Source organism: Littorina saxatilis, linkage group LG14 (genome assembly GCF_037325665.1).
Source record: "Littorina saxatilis isolate snail1 linkage group LG14, US_GU_Lsax_2.0, whole genome shotgun sequence".
NCBI lineage: Eukaryota > Metazoa > Mollusca > Gastropoda > Littorinimorpha > Littorinidae > Littorina > Littorina saxatilis.
Window position 1 is genome coordinate 21,593,319 of NC_090258.1, and position 6,011 is coordinate 21,599,329.

General features: G+C 42.5%; 1 long non-coding RNA gene across 1 annotated transcript; it reads right to left on the reverse strand.

The window, feature by feature from the left end:
• Nucleotides 1–3,532: 3,532 nt before the first annotated feature.
• LOC138946665 (uncharacterized) lies at nucleotides 3,533–4,468 on the reverse strand. Its single transcript, XR_011449399.1, has 2 exons — nucleotides 4,252–4,468; nucleotides 3,533–3,973 (listed from the first exon to the last, which is right to left on the reverse strand). It is a non-coding gene; the product is annotated as an uncharacterized lncRNA (long non-coding RNA).
• Between the last annotated feature and the right edge of the window lie 1,543 nt (nucleotides 4,469–6,011).

Here is a 6,011-nt window from a genome sequence, read left to right on the forward strand (position 1 = left end):
CCTTAGAGGCCAAAAAAAAAGGTCTGTTTACGGTAACATAGGGTGAAAAAATAGGGTCGGTAGGTCGGCTTTTTTTTTCCCCCATTTTTTTTTTCTTTTTTTTTCTCCCCTCTCTATGATGTTTCACAGTTCATTTCTTCTCATCAATCCCTGTTTTTGCCCAACATAACTATAAACAGTACTTTGAGTTTACCTCCCTTCTGTCGTCTGCTGTTTGAGCGCAAACAGCTCTATTTTGGATGCGGGGTTTTTTTTTTCAGACGATCCACAAAAAAAAAAGATTAGGGTCGGGCCTAAAAACTAGGGTCGGTCGGGTTACCGTAAACAGACCTATTTTTGTTTTGGCCCTAGGAATGAGGAACACGCGCTTATGAGGTAAGGCTAAATTCTGTGAAATGCAACCTGAGCTCATCCATGATGTTTTGAATTGCTAAGAGGAAGAAAAAAGCAGGTGGCAAAGTTTCGCTCATTGTATGCTAAACATATCAACCCGAGTCCTTCTGTGGCGTATAATTGGAGTCGACTTCGACAGTGCTGTAATACCCCGTAAACCTTGGTCACGCACGCCCCCCCACTTGAAACTACCTGGTATGCCTGGGAACTGCCTGACCTAAATCACCGGCCACGCCGAACGAACGACGGTCTTTCGCGTTGTGAAGTTTTGAACGGCTGTTGTACAGTTATAACCTGGCTTTGGATGCGCTCTATTCACTGGCAAATTTAATACACTTGACAAGCCGTACACGATTATTGTTTTTCCTGTTGAATTATGCTACAGTATTAAATTCAATGTCAAAGAGGTTTTATGGGATACATTTTGAACAAATGTTTGTGTGCATAGTTTTGGTTTTGTAAACCCTGGGTTCTGCCGACAGGCCTTTTTTGATTGGATTACTCTCAATGCCATAAATGTTTTCAGTTATAAAACACACCTTGGGATTATGTCGAATCTTTTTGCATTTTGATAAATCTGATACCATATAACTATCTTTCTATGAGGTTTGCGACAGTAGTTTTTAATACACTTTGTTTTTCGCGTTATATTGCTTTGGTAGTGACAGGTCAAGCTTTGTATTGAAAGATCAAGGTCAGTCGTTGATTCGTCTGCTCGGAAGCTAAGACAGCCTAGTGTCAATCCTACTAACTTGGAAGCATGTAACTGGTTTTTATGTTGTTTATTCTTCTTCTCAATTTGAAGGGTGTTGAGTATGAGGTTGGTGACGGTGGTGGAAAGGAGTTTGTAGGTGGGGCAAGTCTGCTTCTGGGATATTCTTAGGATTGAATAAGTCAACGAATTGATATGTTGGGTCGCATTAGGAGTTTGTGGCAATTAGTGGGAAATCAACATTCTCTTGGACATTGTTTAGTGAGAGTAGAATAATAATACATAACTTTTCTACAGCGCGAGCCCCATCAATTCGCTCCAGGCGCTATACTATTTCATTCTAAAACAAACCAGCAAAAATAAAACGAGCATACAAATACCTGAGACAAAACAACAACAAAAACACTAAGCAAACTGGGCTTACATGACAAAAGATAACTACACAGACACACACACACACACAAACACACACACACACACACACACACACACACACACACACACACACACACACACACACACACACACACACACACACACAGCGTCATACAATTGAAAGAAAGACCATATGTACTGTACATTCAGGGTAGACAGTTCAACTGTAGAAACAGTCTTGTGGGAGTCTAAAGGAGGTTATGTAAATGCTTTACGAAACTGGTATGTTTTGAGCTGGGTTTTAAAGGAGGAAAGGCTACTGGAATCACGGATAGAATTTGGAAGTGCGTTCCACACGGTGCGATTCTTGGAGATGCGGAGGAGTTTTAAAGATATTTTCTATATCTATATACGGCTTGTGTGTGTCTATCTGTGTGTTCGCTATGCACGGCCAAAGTTCTCGATGGATCTGCTTCACATTTGGTGGGCATATTTAGGTAGACCCCGGACACAATCTGGTTGATGAAAATGTTCAACACGTGCTCTCAGCGCGCAGCGCTGAACCGATTTTGGTTTTTATGGTTTTTCTGTACATCCATTCCCAGTAACTCTTCCTTATCTTCTCCAGTGTTTTGCGCGTTTATCTCCCTTCCTTCGTGTGGCGTCAATCGCGTACGGTGCGCCACTCACCCGGCGTACGGTGCGCCACTCACCCGGCGAAGCCGGGAATTCGGGAATTCGGCTCTACTTCTTCCCGGCGAAGCCGGTACCCGGCGAAGCGGGTAATCATCTAGTATATATATATATATATATATGTGTGTGTGTGTGTGTGTGTGTGTGTGTGTGTGTGTGTGTGTGTGTGTGTGTGTGTGTGTGTGTGTGTGTTATACGCGATGAAAAGTGTGAGGGACTGACAGACGGAGATAAGGACAATGAGTGCTGTGAACTGTAGTACGTATAGGGGGGGGGGGGGGGTGGGGGGGTGGGGTGGGGTATGATGTAATGTAATTTGTGATAATGTATGGGGGTTATGATGTAATGTATATATGTATGATGATGTATTCTGTGCCGATTGTGAATGTATGGTGGGGTGCGGTGGGGTGGGGTGGGGTGGGAGGGTACGATGTAATTTAATGAACGATGATGTACTTGGTGTTTGATAGTGTATGATTGTTTGTTAGTTGTAGATATAGTACGATGTCTGATGTTGTAATGTTTGTGCGTGTGTTATAATGCAATATGTTATGATGTAATGTATGATGATGTATTCGGTGCATGATAGTGGAAGTATGCTTGTTAGTTGTAGATCTAGTACGATTTTTGAGGTTGTAATGTTTGTGCGGGTGTTATAATGCAATATGTAGCCGTATGAGGGTTCCAGTGTGTGAGTTGTACATGGCCGGGTGCTAGAGTGCTGCATGAATGAGTAAGTGCATGTGGAGCTGTATGACTGGGTGAATTGTGGGTTGCGTACGTCCGAGGGGCACATGTAGCCTGTGTGTCTGAAGTAGTGGGTATGTTGCGTAAGGGTGTGCTGATATTGAACTTCAGTTGTGTTTTGTAAATGTCTATGTATCAGTGTATCATGTCTTGCCACACACATGCCAAATTTCCTTGTATTGATGAGGACAATAAAACTTCTTGTATCTTGTATCTTGTATATGTCTTGTCGCCATATGGAAGGCCGTACTCAACCACGACCATTCGGCTGACGTACCGGAGAACGCTTCATTTTGTTTTAAAATAAAAGGTCCATAAGCTAACCTTAGTTGTTTTATGATTCGTGATGCTTGCCATACGTTCGTCCCATCGTATTGGGGTCAATTGTTGGATTGGTCGAGCGTGTGGCTTAATTTCTCTGTTAACGTATTTAAAGATGAAATGTATGTTATGGAGTGGTATAGCCCGGTTTCTAGACAATCATAAATGCCTCTACACAACTCTATAAGTTTAGTATTTGTTTACAAGCTTGAATGTAATCTGAATAGTTGTCCGCTACCGTAGCTTACAAGGCACAAGCGCACACGCACTCACACACGCAAAAACCTGGTGTTAAATGGATCTTGACACTGCCAAGACTAATTATTATTGTTTACAAAGCTTTTTACATCACAAAATCATTTCCGGGCTTCGACCAGTACTCTAGGCCGACAACACCGCAAGAAACTCTACAGTCCAAGACGCAGACACCTTTTGGCTCAAACAAAGCAGCTTAACAGGTAAGACGAATAGGTATTCTACTGTACGTTACCCTACTGCCATCTTTCGGCCCTCAAGATGTTGGTATGGCTGTAAGTCCTTCAGACGACTGATAAGGGTGCACCAGTCCTCACGACACCGCAACCATTGCTTGACGTAGTCCTTGATCCTTCCAGTCCGTCTCGGCGGCTAACTGTAGAACTCTGCCAGCTCTCCATGCCATGGTCATGTACACCAAGCCGCAGTCACCAGTTCAGTTCAGCCTCCGTCGATGAAAACCCTCCAGTTGGAACACTGTAAAGTTTAGTCCATAAGTCAACTTGTCTTTAATTTCTTTCACTCGCACAATAAAAATACTCACTCGTCCAACATATTAAGCTGCATGAGCCAATATAATTATTTACACGTTAATTCATGTTTTCTAAAGCCAAGAAAACGTTACGTAAAACCCTCACATGTTTAAGCAGTGTAGCACAATAGCTTAGGCCTACACAATAACGTTAAACACAGAACCAGTCACTCTTCTCACATACGACAACATGACATGAAAATATAACCGGTTTCAAACATACCTCAAAAGAGTGTAAAGCCAACATTTAGTACAATCGCCGGCCTGGCATGAATATGAAAATGGAAGATATCATGTAAGCTGATAGGGAAAGTTCGTCAGTCTTCATCCTTCTTCAGTCAGATACCTAAAACAGGAGCCCGTCTGCTAAAGTGTTACGAAAAACATGAGTCGAGCTTGGCTCCTTGACGGCGACTGATTTTACAAAGTCGTTCTTGCTATGACATAATATTATTGCCAGTGAGCTGTCGTTTGCATTACTTGCACGTGAAAAACCTTGTCAGTTACACAAAGGTTCAACTGCGGTCAACGTGACGGTATGCAGCCTATAGCCCTTTCCAATATCTGACCATCGCTATAGTCTATTCTATTTACAACAATACACATTACCAACAAGAAGAGCAAACGCTCGATCGAGTCACTTTCGCAGTTCTGAATATTATATGAGGCATCAGATGGACAGGAAGAAATTGCTATTCACAACACAATGCATACCTGAAGCATACCTGTGACCTTGAAAAAGGTCAAAGGTCACCAAAGCAGACGTCAAAGTGTAGAGGTCACTGGGAGTCACGTTCACATAAAATTTGAGCCCGGTCACTTTTATAGTTTCCGAGAAAAGCCCAACGTTAAGTTGTGTGTTGCCGAACAGAAAAGGCTAGTTATCTCCCTTGTTTTTCTGATAACGTTCGTAAAAGGCTACAGATGTAAATACTTTGATGTAAAGAATAATCCTACAAAGTTTCAATCACATCCGATGAACTTTGTCAAAGATATAAAATGTCTAATTTTTCCTTTGACGCTGACCTGTGACCTTGAAAAAGGTCAAAGGTCAACGAAACCATCGTTAAAGTGTAGAGGTCATTGGAGGTCACGACTAAACAAAATATGAGCCCGATCGCTTTGATAGTTTTCGAGAAAAGTCCAACGTTAAGGTGGTGTCTACGGACGGCCAGCCGGCCGGCCGGACGGCCGGCCGGACGGCCGGCCGGACAGACTAACACTGACCGATTACATAGAGTCACTTTTTCTCAAGTGACTCAAAAATACGAGTAAACCGCTTCGTAACAATGTATTCAACAAGGACAACACGTACAAAGCACTTCCACATGCAAGCATGTAGTAGTGAATGAGCAAAGATGATAAATCGTAATTTTTTCACTTCTCTTAACCATTGGTGGGAATAGGCTACGCATAGCAAGAGAGCGTAATTTCCAATATAGCATGACTTCCCTTCTTTGTCTCTGTTAGTCTGGTGAGAAAATATCCAGCGATATTTCTCCGTAGGCCTAAAGTTCGGCCATGACCTAGGCAAAATAACTTGCGCAGCCGCAGAAACAAGAAAAAGGAAATCTTTTATGAAATGATTGGGAGCCACGCAAATTTGACCTCTTGATTCCGACCATGAACCCGCTGTTGATTATCTGGAAGGTCGTACCAGGAATGCAGATCTATCTCTCGCCGATTCATAGATTCAACCTACAAACTGCGACCTCATCTGTGATCAGATGGCCAAGCAATGCGTGAAATCTTTTATTCTAAAGCCTTATGGCTCGTTTCGACAAGCATTAAACGGATGAAATTAACCACATGCAGTTTATTTCTTCAGAAAATTGCAAACGCATCAATACAGCCTCCTGTTGTGTTCGTTTTTTTTGGTACAGAAATGTCTTCCACACGATAGATTCGCTGATTTGTCTTACGAAGCCGTCATCAACACGAACACAACGATTGCAGAAGCAAACTCTGTACCTACACGACCGA